This window comes from Tursiops truncatus, chromosome 14 (assembly GCF_011762595.2).
Source record: "Tursiops truncatus isolate mTurTru1 chromosome 14, mTurTru1.mat.Y, whole genome shotgun sequence".
Taxonomy (NCBI): Eukaryota; Metazoa; Chordata; class Mammalia; order Artiodactyla; family Delphinidae; genus Tursiops; species Tursiops truncatus.
The window spans coordinates 84,914,218-84,927,575 of record NC_047047.1 but is presented as its reverse complement, the minus strand read 5'-3'; positions in this window follow the sequence as shown (position 1 = coordinate 84,927,575).

Genomic DNA, 13,358 nt, shown 5'->3' with positions numbered 1-13,358 from the left:
AACGGCCTCTTCGTGGCAGATCCAGCGGTTGGCTCACCAGTTGTATCTTGATGTTCCCGTGGGAAAATGACACAGCCGGTCACTCTCTGTCCCAGGAACACTTTGGTCCCCTGGTTTCCAGGACCCCATGTTCACTTTTTCTCAGGGTCCTGGCTGTCTTCTCTCATCGTCTCAACCCCCTAGTCTTGGAGTGACCCTGGGCTCAGCCTCAGACCTCTCTCTCCTGTTTCATGGCCCTGCCCTTAGCCATCTCATCTCTCTCCACCTGTTTAAATCCCATCCATCTATTGACAACACCCAGATTTCCATCTCCAGCTCCACCCTCCCCTGGAATCCAGCTCTATATGTTCATCCGCAGACTTGATCTCCGCGCCCCCCCCACCCCCCGTGAACTTCTGGCAAACATCTCATACTTAACACATCCAAACTTGAATTCCTCCCCTTCCACTGTTCAGGCCTGCATCGGTGGCAGCTTTTCCATCTCATGGAACAGCAGCTCCCTCTATGGAGCTGGTCAAGTTAAAACTGAATGCTTGCGTTCTCATTTTCTCAAGCCGTCTGTGGGCAAGTCCCATTGGCTGTGTATTCAGTATGTATTTTGAAATTTCCACCACCATTATTTAGTCCAGGTCACAGTTCTCTCCTGCCTGGATTATCCCTGACGCCTCCTGACTAGGCCCTACAAGGCAGGCAGCTAAAGTGATCTGTAAAAACCAAAGTTGCCTCAAGCCACCCTTCTGTTTGAAACGCCTTCCCTTCCCGAAAGGCCCTCAGAGCCCACACAGGGCCCTCAGCCCCCCACCCTCTGTGCCTGTTAATCTCAACCTCAGGTCTTGTGATGCTGCCTTTGCTTTGGTGGCAAAGGCCTCACGGACCTCCTTGCTGTGCGCTCACTGAATGCGCTGGCCACAGGGACACCTCCGGGGCGGCCGTCCTCTCCACCGCTTCCCCTGGGACACATTCCCCAGGCATCTCAAATGCCCCCCAGCCCCTTCTTCAGGTCTGACCACATTCCACCCGGAGGGAGGCCCCGACCACTCTATTTAAAGCTGCACCCTCCCTACTTGGACGCTGCTCTCTTTGCCTTATTTTCACCAGCATTTCCCACTCCAGTTTCCTCTCTGATTTGCTTTTTTATTCTCTCTCCTACTTGTTTGTGTGGATTTCTATGTGTTTTGTTCACAGAGCCCAGATTAGGGCCTGATGCCTATTGGGTGTTTAATATTTGTGGGATAGATTCATGAAGGCGTTTCTGTGGAATCTAAAGGGGCCCAGTGGTGAGCAGCTCCCATCATGGGCCTGGACCAGTAGCAAAGCTCAGATGCTGAATACCCTGAAGGTTTTCCAACAGAATCACAGCATTTGGTCTAGTCTCAGGGGAGGAAGGTGACTAGAGCCCACCTCCCACCAGGTGAAGGTGGGCCCTTTTCCTCTGCTCCAGGAGTGACCTCAGTACCTGCCTTTCGTCAACGGGCTGAAGCCACCTTCCTTGCCAAGCGTAACTGCAGGCTCCTTGACGACAACCCATCCAGGGGCAGGCCCCAGGCCCTGGACGTTTGCAGAGACCAGGTCTTGTACCAGTGGCTGGTCAGAGTCAGGAAAGCTCTCCTGCTGCATTGGGCCCTCATCAGACCTCATCCTTCAGGTACGCAGCAAAGCAGGGCCTTGGCTCTTGCCGGGAGGGGAGGCTGGCTCTTCCCCAGTCGGCCTGTCGGACGCTGCTGCTTCCACTGGCTCTGGGGCACTTCCTTTCGTCCCTTCACACGCTGGCACCATCAACGCTCTTTGCTTGGGGCAGCCCCTCCCTCCCAAACAGGGTTCGAAGTTGCTCTGCAGATATCATCAATTCTCTTCGCTTGGACTCTCAGGGTTGGCTGCCAGGCGTCAAACCAAACATTTCTTACGCTTTAGCTTTAGACACTTCTGCCACAAGGAAAGGTCGTTTTGAGACTTCTTGGCACTTACAAATCATTGCATACTAATTGCAAGGAACGTGATAAAAAGTAGCTGCCGTTTTCACAGTATGAGGGCCTAACACCAGTTGACTGGAGAAGTAATTTCCCCCATGTACTCCCCACCCCCAGGAAGAGATGCCAGCCTGACTTAGCCGGGGGCTGCTGTCACCCTGAAGGCAAACATTCTCGAACTCAAGCCACGTGTGTCTCAGCCCCAAGGCTGATCCCACATCCCAGAGGAGGCCACCCAGGTGAGGTCATGCGGCCAACTTCGTTTGATTGGCCAAGTCCACACGCGGGGCAGGTGATGCGGGAGAGGAGCTACAGACACAGGGGGTCCCGTCCACTTGATTCGAATCCTGGCTCTGCTGCTTGCTTGGGCTTGGACTTTGGATGAGACATGGGATACCGTGGGCATTTGCACAGCTGTGGGCCAGGAATGAGCTTACAGCTTCAGGAAGCAGGTGCAATGCCGCAATGAGGGAAATCAGGCCTCATGACGTTCTGCAAGTAGCTGCTCAGAGGATGGCTCTTCCTGGTCTGGCCGCCTCTGTCTCTGGTGGGGAGGTCAGGTGGAAAGGTCTTTCAGACCTGGGCTCTCCAGCTGGGATGCTCCGAGGGCTCATGGTGGAAAAGGACATGAAGACGAGCTAACAATTGCTCGTGGGTCCCTTGCCCATTGGGACATCCAGAACCTTCCGTACGCCAGGTCTCCTGCTGGGTGCTGCAGGTTAGAAACTGTAACAGATTGGTTTTACCCTCAAGAAAGTGGCCTTAGAAAATGAGGGACATAGGGTGGAACAGGTGCAGGAATATTGCATCGAGTAACACAAGTTCAGGTTCGGAAGAGGCTGCTTTTCCTGAGGCATCAGGAAAGGTTTAGAAAAGAGGCAGAGTTTCAGCTGGGTGTCAAAGAAGAGGTCAGTGACAGAGAAAGGGGTTTTCCAGCACCAAAGACAATGTGAGAAGGCTCAGGGGGTAGAAGAGTTGGTCTTAAATGCTTTAAAAGGTCAATACTTTTTATCGTGTTCAAATATCTATAATATAAAATTTACCATTTCAACCATTTTGAAGCGTTCAGTGGCATGAAGTGCATTCACATGGTTCTGCAACCACCACTCCATCCATGTCCTGAACTTCTGTCTTCTTGCAGAATGGAAACTCTGTACTCATTAGACAAAAAGTCCCCATTTCCGCCCTCCCAGACCCTGGCCATCACCATCCTGCTTTCTGTCCCTATGAATCTGATGGCTCTAGGGACCTCACATGAGTGGAATCAGGCAGTGTTTGTCTTTTGTGTCTGGCTTAGTTCATGCAGCATAATGTCCTCCAGGTATATCCATGCTGCGGTGTGTACCAGCACTTCTCTCGTTTCCAAGGTCAAATAACATTCCATCGCGTCTATTGACCACATTTTGTTTATCCATCCACCTACGGCTATTGTAAAGAATACGGCCCTCACCAAGGTCTGATCTACTAGAACAGAAACTCTGGGAGGGCAGGGGCTGCTGATGGCTTTGTCCACCCCTGGGGTCCCGGAGCCCTAAACCTGCTGGGCTCACGTGGCCAGTGCCAGGGCCCGAGCTGTCACCAGACGTGTATCCTGGGTCTCACCGCCTCTACTCCCAGGTGAGCAGGCCTGCCTGGGGCTGAGGACGCATGGGGCCGGGTGGGACTGCGAGGGGAGCAGCGGGGGGGCTGCAGGCGCTCATCTAGAAGCTCAGCTCCTCTCCCTCTGCTGGCCTGTGACTTTCAACAGGTCACCTTACTTCTCTGAGATTCAGAGTCCTGCAGAATTTATTTTATTATTGAAATACAGTTGATTTATCATGTTGGGTTAGTTTCAACTGTACAGCAAAGTGATTCAGTTATACATATATATATATTTTTTGTTTTGTTTTTTACATTCTCTTCCATTATAGGTTATTACAAGATTTTAATATCCACTTTCTAGAACGTTCCTGAGGAAGAGACATCATGTAAAAGACGTACCTGGTGTGTAGCAGGCCCTTATAGTATAGGTCACTATTACCATTATAACACATTTTTCAGAAAAATAGTTTTGTATAGATTAGAAGACAGCTATTTTCATTTCAGCATGGCATACTTAGAAAAAAAGTCAGGAACTACTAGAGGACCTACTTTTCCCTGCCGGCTTTTCCATGAATGCTGTCACCCTGAACAAGTCACCTGACCGCTAGGTGCCTCAGTTTCCTTCTCTCTGAAATGAGGACAGACACAGTTCCCTTGCCTGACTCTCAGGGTTGTGGTGGGAATTAACTGAGAACCTGGGGGCCAGAGCCTGGTGTAAACTGTTATGAGCGGCATGAAAATAGGGGGCGATTGTTCTTAGTCTATTAGCAGGAACATCATTTATTTATTAGACTGTCGGAAACAAATATTCAAAAAGGAAGATCCTTTTGGTTTGCCCTGTTATTGTTTTCCTGAAGACTGGCTGCTCCAGAGCCTCCGGGTGAGAAAAAGCCGTCAAGTCATCAAGTACCTGTCAATTCAAGGCAGCGTGAGTGCAGCCAGAACCAGCCGGCTTGGGAAAGGAGCATCAGGGCCTCTTCGCAGGGCCAATATCCCCCCATCTATCCTGCCTGGACCTGGTCTTCTTTATTACGGTTGTTAACAGACAAAGCCGCCCTGGCCCTGAACACAGAAATAATGGCACAATCTGGGGATGGTGGGAGGTGAGGGGTAGCCATGCTGTTTGGCTAGAGGGAGGGAAGGGACATTAACATTTACAGAGGGCTTCCTACCTGCCTTCCCTAAACTGTCTCAGGTAGCCTGGCTCGGAGCATCCGATGGGGGTGGGGCAAAGGCTGGGAGGGGCAAAGGGAGTCACTCCAGGCCTCAGGACCCACCAACGACACCAGGGGAAGAAGCCACATTTCTTAGAATACACATATCACCCCTGTGAAAATTGAATGTTTGGAACTGGCTATCTCCAGTAATAAAAAGAGCGGATTCCTCAGCAATTTTAGTTGCATTGTGAGGTCAGGAATGTAATTAGTCAGGTAGAAACTGAGAACAAAGGGAATAGAGATACTGCCTCTTGCCCTAGTCAGTGCTGGGTGCAGAGTTGTCTGGGAAGCTTGGCTCCCTGCAGTTAGGAGGGTGTTGCTCTCAGGGGCTCACTGGTTTTGTTTGGACAAGACAGTTGTGTAAGCTGTGGAACTTGTCCTTGGCTTTGGCTACCAGTAATCTTGAAGGAAAGTCTAGGGAAAGAAAGGAAATCATTCTTTGGGAAGAAATTTCAGAAGATGGGCCATTTGCTAAGAGTTTTGAAGGATGGTCAGGAGTTCACTGGTTAGAGAAGGGGAGGCAGGGAGCATCACAAGTGTGATGGTACAAGTCCCTGGTGTTCAGGAAGGGCAGGTAAGTGGTGTGGTGGGTGTGCACTGGAGGATGGGGCTGGGATCTAACCCAGATATTTTTATAGGACCAGAGATACCAACTTGTATTTTCTTTTTGTTGCCGTAGAATAATCTGAAATAATGAAAGAACTCTTTCTTCTTCTCTCAATTTGCAACAGAGTTTCTCACAAGGACCCATAGGTCTTTGGGTCAAATAGGCTTTAGGCAAAATCGAGTATCAACTCCAGGCCCTAGGTCCTGTGTATCTTGTACAAATAGAGAGGTCAGTCTTGTCCCCTCCCAGCCTCCCAGGGAGGAGGCTGAACTTGACTGGAGTGACAGTGTGCACTAGAGATCGAGGGAAAGACGATGCCGGTGGCAGGCAGGGGAGGCTCACAGCCAGGCCAAGGGGCAGTGGAGCTGGTGGCCAGGCCTCAGGTGGCCGGGCAGGATGGATCTCTGAGCACAAGGGCATCTGTAGCCCTGAGCCAGGGAGCCTATCATTCTGTTAGATGCACAATCCCAGCGTGTTCACAGAGCCCTAGACTGTGGCAGGGAGCCCCGGCAATTGCTGGGATGGAAAATTCTGTTAGCCTGGCTGATGGATGGGACTCAGAGAAATGAAATTTTCTTTACTAGGACGACTACAGAGGCTCTCACGCTAATGCTAATACGGTGCTGGGTCCCTGCGGGGCATGGACGCAGTTCCTCCTGCCCATGACCCAGCAGGTAGGTTCTGCTACTTCCCCATCCTCCAGGTGCAGACAGATGTTCCCGAGGCCACACAGCTGCAAGCAGCAGAACTGAGACTAGAAATCAGGTGGGCTGGCCTCACCATCTAGATACTGGTCTTGGATTTGTTACCTCTTGAATAGGAACGAACACAACCGGAGCATTTCTGCTAATTCTTACTCTCTGCACATGTTCTGCAGTGCTCTTGTGGGCACCTGTAGAAGAATTTTGAATAAGAGAGTGGCGGGATGAAATGGTGTTCTAGAAGGATCTTCTGGAAGCAGTGCTGAAGACGGATGCGGCAGAGACAGGAAGCTTTCCGAGGACAGGTTACAGATGTTGCCATGTTCTCTATAAGGAAGACACCAGCTTCAAGAAGGCATTGGCCGAGGGGAACAAAGGAGACCAAGATTCAAGGAAACTCTCCGAGGTGGGAAACCCAAGGGTGCACCGTTGGGGAAGATGCGCCGATGTCCAGGGATTCCACTCGCTTGTATCAGAGTTTGAACGCACTTGCAGTCTGGCTGGGAAAGGTTGGAGCTGGCGGCGCCCCAGAGCGCACACATTCTGCTTCCCATTTACGTTCCTGTAACGAACAGAGCCCGCGGAGCCTGCTGCTGCCGTGAGCGTGCGTCCCGCAGAGGCGCGTGGAATCGCACGCTCCGCTCGTTTTACGGCTCTTCACCCACTGCTGCTGCTTCTCTGTGTGTTTAACGTGCAGGTGTGGGAAGGACCAGGGTGATGAGGGGGAGGCAATCTGTGTTCTGGCTACCTGCTTGCTCCAGGTTGATTGTGAGGGAGGAGAGGGACATATTTTGGCTAAGTTCTATTTTATCTGAGAAGTGATTTTGGTGAAGGATAAGCTTCTGTACGTCTTAGGATCCCTTCATTTGCATTTATAGTCATCGTGCGTTCATCCGCCCATCCACCTATTGACGTATTCATTTACGTGCTAAGCGTTTACTGAGCACCTGCTGTATACAGGATCTGGTGTGTGGTGCACATGGGGATGTCTAAGGTAGTTCCCGAGGTGCGAGGCAGGCTGCCACCTTCTAGCAGCAGCGGTGAGGCAGGAAGGGTGGTGAGCTGGGAGTCGGGGGTCTGGGCTCTGCCCAGCTTTCCCCATTAACTGCCAACTCAGTCAACTTCAGAGTCAAGTTCTTTTTTTTTTTTTTGCGGTACGCGGGCCTCTCACTGCTGTGGCCTCTCCCGTTGCGGCGCACAGGCTCAACGGCCATGGCTCACGGGCCCAGCCACTCCGCGGCATGTGGGATCTTCCCGGACCGGGGCACGAAACCGTGTCCCCTGCATCGGCAGGCGGACTCTCAGACACTGCGCCACCAGGGAAGCTCCAGAGTCAAGTTCTTTATCCGGGAAAGAGAAGATTGCCTCCAAGTTCACTAAGAGCTTGTCAGCGACCTTCCATTCTCCATACACACCACAACTGGAATTCACAGGATCCAGTTTTGGCCATGGCCAGCCCGGCTCAGATGTCACCTTTGTGTTTTTTCTGCCTGTCTGTTTGGAAGGTGTGTAGTGACTCTGCACCTCTGCTTTCACATCTGTGAAGTGGGCAGGTGAAGCGTGTGGTAAGCATCAGCATGAAATGCCCCCAGAGGGCATCCACCTGGGTGAGCCCCGGTCATGGAAGATAAATGAGGCAGGGGCTCTGCACAGGCTCCCAGAGAGAAGAAGGGGCCAGCCTGGGGAAGCCTACAGACAGGTCACCTACACATTCCACGAGGATGGCGGGCTCTCCTGTCTCCACGCCCCTGAATTGCTTCTTTGGGGCTCTCCCTCTGCAGAGGCCGAGGCTGGTGGACCTGAGGGGTCTGCTGGCACTGCTTTGGAAGCCATCTTCCTGAGGCCTTGTCTGCTCCCCCTTCTGGGCTGGGTTGCAGAGGGACACCAGCCTGGGGCGGCTTTATCCAAGTCACCCCCGCCCTTTCCTCTGGGCAGACTCCCCTTGACTGCTCAGTGCAGCTTAGGAGAGGCCCAGGCAAGGCTTCCCGAGAAAGTATGTGAGGTTTACGTGCTCTCGATGCAAGCGCCCCATAAAAACACAAGCGCAAGCAGCATGCGCTGGGGACGCTGCCGTGTCTTTTTCTTCAGCAAGGCTGTAAAACGCCGCTACAAGAGAAAACAGCTCTGTCAGACCTAATCTGGCCGTCACTTACATTTACGGGACCATATCTCTCCCTCTCTTTCATCCTCGACTTAACTGTGTTTTCTTTTGGCTCTCAAAAGTAACTTTTAAACCTTGAAATTAGAAATGGAAAGACCAGGGAAAAGATTGAAGAGACAGCTAAAATCTTTTACAGCGAACTATAAAAAGACCGTGCAAGCCTATATAACGTGACTTTTTACAAAAATTTATTAACGGGTTTTAGGAAAAGAATCCCATTGAGATGTAACGTCTTGTATCTGAAGGTGTCCAAAGAGGAGAGAAGCCCAGACAAGGAAATGCACATCCTTGCATCCTCATCAATCACCCTATAAATTCAAATGCAAAATAATCTATATTAAGTCCTCTTATCTTGCTTGTTCAAAAGATTAGAGGCAGAGGAGAGAGGCAATTTATGTGAAGTCAGCAAAGGGAAAAACCGACACAGTGAAGACTTTTTCTAGTAACTCGCCACCTACCCTCCCTGAGATGGAGACCTGGTTTTGGAAGACATTTCGAAGAGCAGCTCAAGGGAGCTGCCCCAGGCCAGGCAGAATCACTCAGGAAAGTCAGATCCTACAGCTGAGGCTTTATTTAGGAGACGGCAAATATACACAAGCAGAAACACATCTCAGCCTCTGTGTGGGGCACCACCCTCCTCAGCCTCAGATTTTGTTGTTGCCTGTTAGTAATAAATGATGTTTAAGATGGTGATATGCATACAGCTGCGGGGGGGCATCACAGCAATTCATTATTTCAAATAACATGTCCTTTTCTCTCCTGTTGCCTGAGAGTTTGGTTTGGGTATTTTCTGGAAAATTTTACTTATTCCCAGTGGTTTTGGGCTGAATCCTCTTGGGAAGCAGTCTGGGGTAGTGGAACGAAGGCCACCATGAGAAGGACAGCATTGGAGCTCTGCCACTGATTAATTAGCTGTGTGACCTGTGCAACATCATTTAGGGCAGGATGGTTGCAACAAAATAATTCCTGAATCCAGAACCCTGGCTCCAGAAGACCTGAATTCAGTAGTGGATGTGCCAGGGGCCCATCGAGGGCTGGGAAGCTGGGGTAAGTTAGTGCAAATGTCTAATCCTCGTGACTGCTGGGGCGTCCAAGATAACCACCTCCCTAACAGGGCTCTTAAGGGTCTCACAGAACGGCGTAGACTTGACCCTTGAACAGCACAGGTTTGAAGTGTGTGGCTCCACATATATATGTGGTTCTTTCAATAAATACATTGGAAAATATTTTTGAGATTTGCTACAATTTGAAAAACACTTGCAAATAAGCTGCATAGCCTAGAAATATCATCAAAAGAGAAAAAGTTAGGTATGTCATAAATGCATAAAATATATGTAGATATACATGTAACATACAAACTATGTGTTAATCGACTTTTTATGTTATTTGCAAGGCTTCTTGTCAACAGCAGGCTATTAGTAGTTAAGTTTTGGGGGAGTCAAAAGTTATACTTGGGGGCTTCCCTGGTGGTGCAGTGGTTAAGAATCCGCCTGCCAATGCAGGGGACACAGGTTCCAGCCCTGGTCCGGGAAGATGCCACATGCCATGGAGCAACTAAGCCCGTGAGCCACAACTACTGAAGCCTGTGCGCCTAGAGCCCGTGCTCCGCAACAAGAGAAGCCACCGCAATGAGAAGCCCACGCACAGCAACGAAGAAGTAGCCCATGCTCACCGCAACTAGAGAAAGCCTGCATGCAACAACAAAGACCCAACGCAGCCAAAAATAACATAAATAAGTTTATTAAAATATATGTATATATACTTGGGTTTTGGACAGCATGGGGGTTGAGCTTCCGTAACCCCTGAGTTGTTCAAGGGTTGACTGTACTTGAAGGTCAACCAACTGGGAGCTCTGTGACTCTTTATATCAATTTCACATATTGATCACCTGTAGGGCTCAATTCCATCATCGTCAGTGTGATGGAATATCTATTGAGCATCTACACATATTTATTGAGCATCTATTGTCTGATGCACTCAGTAGGCACTGGGGATTCCGTATTGGAGAAAACATAAAGCCCTGCCTGCATGGAGCTTACACTCTAAGAGGAAAAGACACACAACAAATACAATGTAGAGAGAAATGCTAGAGGGAGCAAAGGGATATGGGAAACAAAGCACTGGGAAAGCTGCAGAGGAACAGGGACAAGGCTGGGGGGTGGAGCTGGTGATTGTCAAGGGCGGTCAGTAAGCATAGACCTGTGGGAGTCCCGCGGAGCTGCACCGATTTAGAATCCGGGTAGGAGGTGAGAGAAGCAGGAGCCAGCTTGCAGGTGCTGCTTGCAGACCCAGACCCAGGATGCATGTGGGACAGAGCGCCTTCTAAGTGAAGGGGGAGGCAGGTGTGATCATGACCTGTTCTAGTGAACCTGGCTGAGGTTGGGGAAGAGGTTTCTCTGGAGAATAGCAGCACCAGGCTGGGATTCTCTGGACCTCACCAAACAGATAGAGCAGACTGTGAGCCCATGGGACACAAGCCCTGGTGACATCCAGAGCCCATGGGGACGATGCCGAATTTGGAATCTGGAGATCCGAGGGCTGGTGGGGCAGCCGGGGCCAGCTTTACCCCTCCTGATAGTGGAACCCCATGAAAAATGGGGTATGGGACTAGGTCTTTAAAGGGGCTTCCATGAGTCACATCACACAGGTGTGACAGATTCCAAAGACACATATGACACTAAAACACACAATGTTAGAACGTGTGGAAAGAACTTGGGATTCAGGATTTTGAGTCTTCTCATTCAAACATTGGCCATCTATTTGAAGATACTTCTTGAGCTAGGATCAGACCGCTGTCCTGTGTGTCTGAGAACCTAAAGGAGATGCTCAGTAAACTGTTTTATTTCATGTAATACTTATTGAAATTAATTATTAACCTTATTCTTATTGGTAATAGCAATTCCTTATAGTACACGAACATTACCTTTTACATTGCAAACCTTGTTAAATGTCATATTAAATCACAAATATTGCCCTGTACTTGATTTAATCACTAAAAGCCTTTATCTTATTTCAAAATATATCTTTTTTTAATCATCTCAGTTGATGACCCCATATTCAGCTAATCACTCAGGTGGGAAATATACAGAGGCTCTTCAATCCTACTTCCTTGATATCCTATCAAATACCACCCTTATTATTATTTTTTTAATTAAAATCTCTTCTTTCCTTTCCATCTTCATTGCCACTACTCTCTCTCATGGTTTCACCATATCATGCTTGAACGTTTTCCTTGTCCACTGGTCCCCAAGCCTCCCTTCTCAGGAGCTGCCTTGTCATCCCCAGCAGACCTCTCACTCACCTAAGGGGCTGTATTGGGGTATAAATTTTATTTGTCTTCCCCAAACCTCAGTTGCACCTCGTTCTCAGGAAACCCTCTGTTACCCAGTCCCCGCCCTGGGTTCTAGCCTCTCATGTCAGTTCCCAGAGCTCCAGAAAGACTTGCGGCTCCCTTTGCCCTTTCAGCCTCTCTCCAGAAGAAGCACATGTGCCCTAATTCACACCCTGCTCTTCAAGAACCCCTGGGAGCTGCTCCTTTTCCAGGAAGTAGTTCTGGAACTCTCCTCAGGCTGCCTTGCATGTGGCCTCTTCAGGGGAGAGGCATGATACACATTTTATCTTCAAATCACTACCTCCCCCTCTAGACTGCAGACTCCTTGAGAGCAGAGAGGAGATTTTATTCACCTCCCAAGTGTAGGTGCCCCATGGGACCCTGGAGCCATGGATTAAACCTCTGAAGCCCAGCCCAGATCACTCTTTTCCAGAGAGGCTTTCCAGGATGGAGTCTTCTTGGTTTCTGTAGAACTTTGTCGTGAGGGTCCACATTACATTTCTGCTTTGGGTTATGTTTCCCTGTTGAAAACAGGGCCGTCCATCCTCACATCATCGTCAACAAACCGAAGGTTCCTGTAGCTGAATAAATAAATAATGAATGACCCTTATGTTCATAGTAGCACTGTTTACAATAGCCAAGACATGGAAACAACTTAAATGTCCATGGACAGATGAATGGATAAAGAAGACGTGGTACATATACACAATGGAATACTACTCAGCTGTAGAAAAGAATGAAATAATGTCATTTGCAGCAACATGGATAGATCTAGAGATTATCATCCTAAGAGAAGTCAGACAAAGACAAATAACATATGATGTCACTTATATGTGGAATCTAAAAAAATGATACAAATGAACTTATTGACAAAACAGAATCATACTCACAGACATAGAGAACAAGCTTATGGTTACCAAAGGGGAAGTGGGGTGGAGGAGTGATGGATTAAGTGTTTGGATTAGCAGACGTAAACTAGTGTATATAGGCTGGATGAACAACAAGGTCCTACTGTAGAACATAGGGAGCTCCATTCAATATCCTGTGATCAACCATGATGGAAAATAATATATAAAAGTATATATATATGTATAGCTGAATCACTTTGCTGTACAGTAGAAAAGAACATAACATCGTAAATCAACTATACCTCAATAAAATTTTAAAAAGAAGAAAGAAAGAATGAATGAAAGACATGCTTCCACATTCTTCATAGCTTCTCCTCTCCCTTTGAGTTCCTCAATTTTTTGTTGTTTTCTATTTATTGTTGAAGTAGTTTACTATTGTATAAATCTATTATGTTGACGTTGTGTAGTGATTTTATAAGTATAATTATGCTCATTATTTAAATGTTTTTTCTTAAACAAGTTAAAGTTCATTTTGCATACGTACCTTTTTACAATGTGAAATACAAGACAAGCAGATTTTATTCCTCTTCCACAAATAGAAAAATAGCTGACCTCAGAATGCCAGGCATCTGGGTTTTATTCTCCTCTCTGGCACTGGCTAGTTCTGTGGAAGGTCAGTTAACCCCTCCACGCCTCAGTTTGCTCATCTGTAAAATGAGGAGATTAAGTAAAGTAAATTGTTAAGGTGGTTTCCTAGTTTAAAATGTTATTCTTTAAGATCAATTTTAACTGGATCTTCATGTTTACTTGACAGTTATGGATGGTCCTTACGGCACATGGGGATGCATTCAAGCCCATTGTACTATGAAAAATGATTTGGAACTCTTACTCAATGCCAAAAATGTCTTAATTACCCGCTGTCTTTTAAAATATTCTTTCCAGTGG